The following is an 11,202-nucleotide window of genomic DNA, read 5'->3' as shown; positions in this document are numbered from 1 at the left end:
TCGATCCTGGTTATTATCTCTTCATCAGAGTCACAATTTACACTTAAACAGCTGCCAAGGTATTTAAAATCATCTCTTCTCCATTAAGAGAAAGCAGACCTTGCTCTGTGTATATTAATATTTTCAACTGCCATCCACTGTGTCTTTAAAATATTGGTTTTAAGGTCTCTCCGATAACTTGTTTCAGTGACTAGGTAAGAATGGCTGTATCGCCAGCATATCTGACATTGTTGATTACTTCTCCGCCTAGTCTTTTTTTATTTAAACATTTGTAACAATATTAAATCAAAAATTGGTAAAAATGAATTACAATTTGTAGACAATTAAACCTTTGGAGCAATAATTGGATTCCACGTACTAACACTTTATTTTTGAAATGAACTTTTAGATCGCTAGCGACACTCCGACACTCTCTTTCTGATGCATCATTAGTGATAGCGTTACGCGCACTAGTATCTGCTTGTTCATATTTCCTTCTATGCCTATGTGGGATGGTATCCACAGGAAGTGGATTCTTCTAAAACTTTCTTTAGGTTCCATTAGTTCGGCCTTGATTCTTTTCTCAATGAGGTGTTTATGGTATATATTTTGCATAGCTTTGACTGTGCTAAGAGAGTCGGAAAGGACTAGACAACAATGGAAGTTTTTAATATATACATGTTTGATGGCTTTAAACAAACCAAAGAGCTCTGCAGTATAGATGCTGGAATTTAGAGAAAAATGTTGGAGCATAGCAAGGCGATGGAAAAATCCATCAATATTCTTTTGGAGTAGAATCTTGAATCTTAATGTTGACTTAATTGAGATGTGTCACTCTTTCCCAGTCCGATGCCTCACTACCAAGGTGTTTATAAATGTTTTTCCTTAAGGACGTGAATTTGCGTTTTATAGATCTTTCCCTGTTTTAATATATGGCTCTCAGACATGGACGTTTACAAAAGAGAATATGGAAAAAATAGCAAAGACAGAAAGAGCCATGGAAAGACAAATGCTGAACATTAAATTATCAGACAGGAAAAGAAACGAATGGATCCGTAACAAAACAAAAGTGAAAGACGTCTCTACCCAAGTAGCAAAGCTTAAATGGAAGTTCGCCGGACACACCCTACGGCAGAAGGATGAAAGATGGACTAAGATGATAATACATTGGAGACCATGGAACCACAAACGAAAAAGGGGAAGGCCACAGATGCGATGGTCAGATGACCTGAAGAAACACACTGGGTCAAAATGGATGCAAATTGCCCTATATAAAGAGGCATGGAAGAAGGAAGAGGAGGCCTATATCCAAGGATGGATGTTTAGGGCTGATTAGATAGATCTTTCCTTTAAATGGGGGTAAACTTCAGTAAGCATATCGGTCAAGGCTGGTAGGTCTGTGGTATATTCTTGAATCGTGGCTATAGGATCTTTTGATCCCGTGATATTCATTAGGAGCATGTTAAGTTGATCAAAGTTTAGAGGGAAAGGTAGAGGGTGATTTTCTATTAAGTTTTTGGCAGGGTCAAGTAAGAGAGAAAATGAGCATTCAGAAGTGCTTGCTGAACTAATTTTAGCTTTTTTATATTTTGCTTGGACTTTAGGTGGTGGAAAAATGTTACGTTCTTTTGAAGATGGATCTGCTTCAGGTGAAATAATTTCATCAAAGTTACGTTTTGGTTGATTAATTATGTGACTGTCCTTATTTGATGCATCTACTTCGTTCGGTATCTCCGGGACATTAGAAATAGACATTTGTTCACACTGAGAAGGGTTTGTATCATTGGGTGCTTGCAAAGATATATTTGTTGCACTGGATACCGATGCTTCATTGTTTTGGTTGGGGATTAGTTGAGCTAGTGGTTCGGAGCACTGTGATGCAATGTGACCTGACTTCTTGCATCTAAAGCAAACTAGACTGTCTTGAGAAATGAATATTCTATATAGCGTGTTGTCAAAAATAAGAGTAAATGACTCTGGTAGTATTAGACTGTGAGGACTGATATATTTCTCTTCGAAAACTAAGGATGTGATTGTACTCACATCCCACTCACAAGGCATAGAAGCACTAATTTTGAGGAATGTCATGGGGGAGAGAGGAACTATGCCGATTTTTTGTAACTCATTGATTAGCAAGTCATGTGGTATTGAAGGACATACGCTGGAGAGCACAAGTCGTTCCGCTGGTGTAACTAATCTTCTTGCTCTGACAGTTTCACCTTGTATTTCTATTTGACCTTGATTATTCATAAAATCATCCACTATTTGTTTATTGGATAAATACATACATATGCGATTATTAGATAATCTCGAAGAGAAGATTATATTTTTCGGTTGAATTATATTTCCAAGTGGGAGAAGGTAGTCTTGAAGTTTGGTGTTTTCTAAGGCACTAAAGATAATTCCTTGCTGCTTTAAAGGAAATTGAATTTTTGACGCTGCCAAAGAGTATGATTGTGATGCTTTTATTTGACTTTGATGGTCTTGAATTGTAGAACTGTTTTGTGGTTCCATGTTTGAATTAATTTCGATAAACGTTAAGTGAAAAGTAAGTCCGATCATGTACACCTGCTAAAACAGGTATATCGGTCTTTACTAAAAGCGGTTATTTTCCTGGTAAAACTGGATTTGTTTATTGACAACAATAACAAATAATTGCAATTTGCTGACTTTAATGCTAATTTAACTGGATATTATGTAAAGAGTTTGTACACTTACAGTTTATTTCAATATATCACTGAGATTCACAATTTATAACTTATATTAAACTTTGTTAATATTAAAAATATTCGAAGCCCATATTGAATACAACATTATAGTTATCGATGCAGAACCGAACTGCTCCGCCTAGTCTTACTCCTTCTTGTCTGTCATCCAAAGCCTGCCTATAGATTTCTTCATAGTCATCATCATCAATGGTGCTACAGCCCTATGAAAGAGCCTCGACCTTCCCAAGTCTATTACGCCAGTCAGTCCTATCCTCATCTACACCATCCTTCCATCTAAGTTTTGGCCTACCCCTATTTCTACTTCTCACAGGTTGTGACATAAGTATTCTTCTAGGAGGGTTGTTATGCTGTGATCTTGCTAGATGTCCTGCCCATCTTAGTCTTCCTATTCTTATAAGAGATACTACGTCTTTACCACCAAATATATGTTTATATCTGTGGTATACCAGATTTCTTCATAGTATACAGATTAAAAAGACTGGGTGACAAAACACAGCCCTGTCGTACTCCACGTTTAATGGGTAGTTTTTACGCCAGTCAGTCCTATCCTCATCTACACCATCCTTCCATCTAAGTTTTGGCCTACCCCTATTTCTACTTCTCACAGGTTGTGACATAAGGATTCTTCTAGGAGGGTTGTTATGCTGTGATCTTGCTAGATGTCCTGCCCATCTTAGTCTTCCTATTCTTATAAGAGATACTACATCTTTACCACCAAATATATGTTTATATCTGTGGTATACCAGATTTCTTCATAGTATACAGATTAAAAAGACTGGGTGACAAAACACAGCCCTGTCGTACTCCACGTTTAATGGGTTGTTTTTCAGTACGACTATCCAACTTGGATAGAGGCTACTTGATTGTAATATAAGTATTTTAGCAGTTTTGTACTCGGTCGAAAGCCTTCTCGAAGTCGATGAAACAAACATAAACTTTCTTTCGGAACTCACAACTTTTTTGTAAGAGAACTCAGATACAAACTAGTGCCTCCCTAGTTCCTAGACCATCTCTAAATCCAAATTGCTGATTACCCATTCTACTTTCGCACAGAAGGAATACTCGGTTTTGTATAATTCGTAAAAGTGCGTGACTCATCAAACTGATTAGTCTAAAATCGCTGCATTTGGCGGGCCTGCTTTTCTTTGGTAATCATGTTGTAAACAGTGACTCCAACCAATCCTCCGGTATTTTTCCTTCGTTGTAAATGAAAGTGGTTAAGTAGATCATGTTTTCCTCGTCCAAAAGTTTAAGTAGCTCAGTAGGAATTAAATTTAAAATAAACTACAGGGTGTTTCATTTAAAAATCATATCATTGATGCAGTACAGTGTTATGTAAGGCACTGTATATTTCTAACTAATTTTAAAATGTGAAACTTAAAGTTGCCTCCTACGTTTATAAATAATTTTTTTTGTATCTCCTATAATAACAGATATAACGGATTTTTTTACAAAAGTAGATCACCCTGTAAACAAAAAGTAGTAGTGTAGTTGGAGAATTTAACAAATACGGAAACCAGTTATTGCTGAATTATAAAATAATTACGTAGTGACCTAGAAAGCGGCCTAATACATGTAGTAAGTCTAGGTTGAAACTCAAGCAGCAAATGAGCGAAATTTTTTGTGATATTCCTTATTTTATTGTTTGGATTAATAATATCAGTCAGTTACTATGTTTACTTTATACTACCCTCATAGTCGTAAGCTTACTTTAACATTGTGTTTAACACTGACAGTTACTGTTGTTCGTATTTACTTATGTAAGCATTCCTGACAAAAGCGTGTAGTAACCTTTTTTAGTACTTTAAGACTTGAACGCTTTGTGTATCCAAATTGCAAGTAACTACCATTTGTATATCGATGACCTCAAGCACATACTACACTCAGAAGTATACTACGCGTCCACAATTGTGGACACTGATCACTAACGGAGTTGCTGATCTGTCGCTCAGGAAGAAATAATTCCAGATCCACGGCCTGTGAGCCAGGAAACAATGTATCATCCAATAAATACAATTTTTGGACTAGGAAATATGTCGTTCTGAAACTATTTACTTGTATGTTTGACACTGAATATTTTACATTTTGGAAAGAAACAAAGATGATTGCAATTAAAATTACATGTTTTTTGTCCATGACGTTTCGACTAACAATCCAAAAGTTATTTTCAAAGAGCTCATGAAAAAAATATAAAAAATGTATATAATCTGTAAAATAATTGTTTGTCAATATGCGGTAAATGAAATATTGACATAATTATAAATAAAATAGTAAAATTTAGTATGTAAATTGTACTAAGTACAATATAAGCATTATATTATATATAAATATATTTGTAATGTTTTTGAATCAAGAAAAGATAATTGTAAAAATAAGAAGTATAGATTTGATTTTCAAACCAAAAATTAATTTTTTTGTAAAAGTTATTGTTAGAAGATATTATTCGTATCTATAATACATAAATATTTAACTTACCTACCATTTCATAACCTTTTCTATTAATAATAATAAGAGAAAAGTAAAATAATATTTATTGTAAATTTTTTAAACAAATTACTCGGTTAAATAAACCATTCACAGATTAACTGATTGCATTTTTATAATCCATGCAACAAAGTACGCCAAATTAAAAAAAAATAACCGGAGATATTGCAACCTTTTTTACAACTTTTTTGAAGTTATGAATTCATTTTTTTAAATTTAAAAGTTGTTAGATATCTGTATCAAAAACTGTTTTAGAAAAATCGTAACTTTCCCGGTCTGTAGAGGTTATATCAATTTTTTAACCTGTTCATGAGTTTTTTGCAGATTTAGTTAAAAAATCAAATAAAAATATGTAATTTTAATTTATTCTGAAAAAATTAAAATATTCAGTAGGAGGTATTTGATCTGAGACCATCGATATGAGCTTAAATCGTGAATTTTAATTTATCTTAAGTTCAGACTTAAAACTTGATTCTGTGTTAGCTACTTTTTTTAAGGTACTACTACACTTTACAAGACCAAAAATAAGCATTTTTTTCAAGAATTTTTTTTCTCAGAACCTTTATTTAAAATGAAATAAAACTTTTTACATATTAATATCTAACTCTTAGAGAGTACAAAAAATATATCTTTTTTCATTTATGTACGTACACTAATATTGTAGAGGGCGCCAAAGTCGAGGCCTCGAAAAAGTTCCGATGGCGGACAGTTAATCTCAGGATTGGGATCTCTGAAACAAAAAAATCGTATGCATTTGAAAAAGGAAGGTTTCTTACGTGACAATTTACCACCTTTATTGAAAAATTCGTCAAAAAAAGTGTACGGAAATTTGAAAAAATTTTGTGAAAAAATCGCCTTTTTTTCGTTAGTTTTTCATGGTTAAAAAATATTTATTTTTTATGTTTTGGTCAAATTGTGGTAAATTGTCACGTAAGAAACCTTCCTTTTTCAAATGCCGTACGATTTTTTTGTTTCAGAGATCCCAATCCTGAGATTAACTGTCCGTCATCGGAACTACTTTTTTTTCGAGACCTCGACTTTTGCCCCCTCCACAGTATTAGTGTACGTGCATAAATGAAAAAATATATATTTTTTTGTACTCATTAAGGGTTATTAAGAGTTAGATATTAATATGTAAAAAGTTTTATGTTCATTTTTAATAAAGGTTCTGAGAAAAAAATTATTGAAAAAGATTTTTGGGTCTTCTAAAGTGTACTAGTAGATTAAACAGCTTTTAGAGAACTTATTTTCCTTTCAAAGTATAACCGTGGTTCACTTCAGTGTTTATATATTTTTTTACTCTTTTATTTTTTTATTGTATACTTGTTCATGTTTTGTTTCTTATACTTAAAATGTTTAATGGTAAACGGAGCTTATCAAGGTGTTAAAAACATTATTGGCAGTTGATCAGTATTGGACTTTATACTGGATAAATCTGTAAATGCCTCTAAACTCATTGACGTAAGTGTGCGCGTAACGTACGGAGATTTTATGAGATTACGGAGATTTTTACGTACAAAGATATCTGTGACACACTGTATGATATAGTAACAAAATATTGCTTATGTAGGAATAATAGGTGGATCAGTGATTTAAAATTTTATATTTTCGTCGTTGCCAAATCTACAGTTTCTGAGATATACGGATAATATGCGTATTTTTACAGAGGCCCACCCTTATACTTCACAATCTTTTGTTACACTTAATTGTTAAATGGCCAATATTAATCATTAATATACAGAAATTAGGAGAAACATTTTTATTTTGTAATTAATGCTGCTGTGTAAACAGAGAGCACATAAAGAAAAAAAAAATAAAGGTGATGTTCAACACGATCGCCTTGTCTTTGGAAACAGAAATCTATTTTGAATGAAAATTCATCTAAGACTTTCCGTTTCCGGAGAAATTAAGACTGTCTCTTCTGTAATTCCATCTTTCAGTTCTTGGATAGTCTGTGGCCTATTTATACACGCTTTGCTCTAAATAACCCCATAAAAAATAATCCAAAGTTGTCAAATCCGGGGACCATGCTGGCCATTCGGTAGCTCCTCTTCTTCCAACCCAATGATTTGGAAATGTATTGCCGAGAAACTCACGAACGACTCGAAGGTAATGAAGAGGTGGTCCATCTTGCCAAAAAAAAAATTGATATATTCACGAGATGAGGATTTATATCATCACAAAAGAGTCTGGCTCATTCTGGAATTAACTCCAATTTTAAAAATGCCCAGTATTCTTCACCTGCTATGGTTCTATCACAAAATATAGTCCAATAATGGTATTATTAATAATTCCTGGGCACATTGATCTTTTGTCGATATTGTGTATATGCCTTCACCATCTAATGTGGATTTTCTTCTGACTAGTACTTGCAGTTTTGTTTAATGATATTTAAATGGAAAATAGCCTCATCAGAAAAAAGGTTTGGTTAAAAAAATTAGGATTAGTGTTAAATGTATTAAACATTATGTCACAGAACCCCATTCTGCGATATGGATCGTCTTCATTTAGTTCCTATACCAATTGTGCTTTATAAGGATGCCATTTTCTTTTTTTTTTTTGAAGTTATACTTCTTTATGCACGAGGGTGAATTTTTACATTCCCTGGCGCATGCGCACACCGACAGTGTATTAGTCGCTACATCTTTATGTAGCGCAAATAAGGTGTGCGTGAAAAGAATATATTATTAGTGTTTTTAGTAAATATATTTATTATAATTTTTGTGTCTTTGGATTTGTCTTCCTCGGAAATAAGATATTTTATAATAATAGTAAGTATATTTAAAGTATTTTTGTATACTTCACTTGGTCTATTAAATTTGTCAGTATGTATGAGAAATCTTGTAACCTGTCAAAGCAAAGGGAGTATAGCTCAGTGGTAGAGCGTGTGACCGGAGATCGAGAAGTCCCCAGTTCGAATCCGTGTGTTTTCTATTTTTTTTTAATTTTTGGTATTGTTTTAATAAAAATTTTTGGAAAGTAGTAAGTAAAAATTAGTTTAATCTTTAAATAAAATACAAATAACCTGTTGAAAGTATACAGGGTGAGGCAGATAAAGGGCCTATTAGAAATATCTCGAGAAATAAAGGCAACAGACAAATGAAAATTGGCATGAAGGGGTTTTGAAGAGTGATCTATTTAATGAAAATATTTTCATCCATTTGCTACTTCCGGTTATACCGGAAGTTGCTTATAACTTCGTTTTTTTAAATGGGACACCCTGTATATTTTTACATTTTTGGATTCTACTCGAAGTCTTATTTCTTAAAATATGAGGTTTTGTAATTGTTATACAGGGTAGTTTAAAAGATAATTTCTTTATTAATTTCCTAGCAACTTTCACACCCTGTAGAATTGGAGTAGTTTGACATCAAAAACTTTATTTATGTTCAAATGATTTTTAATATAGTCTACTATTGTCAGAAATTATTAGTATAGTTAATAGTTAAATTTTAGTATACAGGGTTGGTCGAAACTCAGAATGAGTATTTTCTGAGTTTTCTTAAATGGAACACCCTGTATTTTAGTATTATAATGAAGTGATATTTATGTTACTTTTTTTATTTCTTAGGCATTCCCTATACCTAACTGCTTTAATTTGTGCTTAATTGTTAATCGCACCAACAACCTTAACTACGCAAGTATTTTGATAGCTCAACCAATATTGGGAATTTTAACGATCAGTCTAGATTAATATGTATTTATTTTCGAAAAATTATTTGTGACTGAATATTTTCAAGGCCAACCTAATAAAATTTCACGTATTTTTTGTTGCAATTAATCTTTGGCTTGAATTACCAATAACTCACAAATTAAAGCAGTTAGGTATAGGGAATGCTTATAAAATAAAAAAGTACCATAAAATGTCATTTCATTACAATACTAAAATAGAGGGTGTTCCATTTAAGAAAACTCAGAAAATATTCATTCCGTGTTTTGACCAATCCTGTATACTAAAATTCAATATATGGGTATACTAATATTGTTTAACAATAGTAGACTATAATAAAAATCATCTGAACGTAAGTAGAGTTTTTGATGTCAAAGTACTATAATTCTACAGGGTGTGAAAGTTGCTACGAAATTAATAAAAACACGTAATTATCTTTTAAACTACCCTGTACAATAATATAAAACCTCATATATTAAGAAAGGAGACATCGAGGAAAATCCAAAAATGTCAAAATATACAGGGTGTCCCATTTAAAAAAACGAAGTTATAAGCAACTTCCGGTATAACCGGAAGTAGAAAATTGATGAAAATATTTTCATTAAATAGATCACTCTTCAAAACCCCTTCATTCCAATTTTTATGATTATGTTGCCTTTAGTTCTCGAGATATTTCTAATAGGCCCTTTATCTGCCTCACCCTATATTTATTTCATTGAAATCATATAATAGAAGTATAACCTCTTACGTGCGTACAAAGTACACACACATTCTTTTTTTAATATTCACGAACAGTTGTTAGACTGATTTGATTTTCGGTTGCAATTATTCTACTGGCCTTATAAGGATCTTCAAACATCGACAAAAAAATGTCAGTTTTTGTTTCCTTTGTAATACCAATGTGAATACTTTTTGGGAGTTCTCTCACCTATTATGTCCACTTTCCTCAAATTTATGAATAATTATATCCACGTGCTATCGACGTTCTGTCTTCATACTTATTATTATAATAATAACATGTTTTTCCCAATTTCTGTATATTAATGGTTAATATTGATCATTAACAGTTTATACAGGGTGTCCCGAAAAGATTGGTCATCAATGATACCACAAATTCTGGGGTCAAAAATAGGTTGATTGAACCTCACTTACCTATATACAATAGTGCACACAAAAAAAGTTACAGCCCTTTGAATTTACAAACTGAAAATCGATTTTTTTTCATATATCAAAAATTCCTAGAGATTTTTTATTGAAAATGGACATGTTGTATCCTTATAGTAGCAACATCTCAAAAAAAATTAAAGTGAAATTTGTGCACCCAATAAAAATTTCTTGGGATTTTGTTCCCTTAAACCCCCCCAAACTTTTGTGTACGTTCCAATTAAATTATTATTGTTGCACTATTAGATAAACACAATATTTTTAAAACTTTTCTGGCTCTAAGTACTTTTTCGATAAGCCAGTGGTTATCGAGATATTTTGAATATTGGTCGAATCCACCACATATTTGTATATGGTTAAGTACGATTATAGAGAGCTGTTAATAATCTGAAAATTTATTTATAATTTACATTATTAGGTATATTTTGAAAAAGAAGCAACACCTCGATAAAAGCTGACTTATCAAGAAAAGACTAAGAGGCAAAAAAGTATTAAAAACACTGTGTTTATCTAATCGTACCACAATAATACTTTAATTGGAACGTTCACAAACATTTGGGGGGTTTAATGAAAAAAAACCATAAAATTTTTATGTAAATATATTAAAAAAGAAGCCGCATCCCGATAAAAACTGGCTTATCTAAAAAATACTAAGAGGCAAAAAATTTTAGAAACGTTGTGTCTAACTAATGGTACCACAATAATGAATTAATTTGAACGTACACAAAAGTTTGGGGGGATTAAGGGAACAAAACCCCCATAAAATTTTTATGGGGTGAACAAATTTCACTATAATTTTGTTTTAAGATGTTCGTGCCATAAGAATGCCCCATGTCCATTTTCAATAAAAAATCTCTAATAATTTTCGATATATTGAAAAAAATCGATTTTCATTTTGTAACTTCAAAGGGCTGTAACTTTTTTTATGAGCACATTTGTACTAAGGTAAGATAGGTTCAATCGAACTATTTTTGACCCCAGAATGTGTGGTATAATTTATGACCAATCTTTTCGAGACACCCTGTATACTGTATAAGCAATAAAAACTTTAACAGAAGATTGTAAAACATACGGGTGATCCTATTTAAAAACACGCATATTATCCGTATATCTCAGAAACTCTCATTTGGCAACGTCGAAAATATAAAATTTTAAATAGATGGTCCATCTAATATA

The sequence above is a fragment of the Diabrotica virgifera genome, chromosome 10, assembly GCF_917563875.1.
Source record: "Diabrotica virgifera virgifera chromosome 10, PGI_DIABVI_V3a".
NCBI lineage: Eukaryota > Metazoa > Arthropoda > Insecta > Coleoptera > Chrysomelidae > Diabrotica > Diabrotica virgifera.
This window is presented reverse-complemented; position numbering follows the sequence as displayed.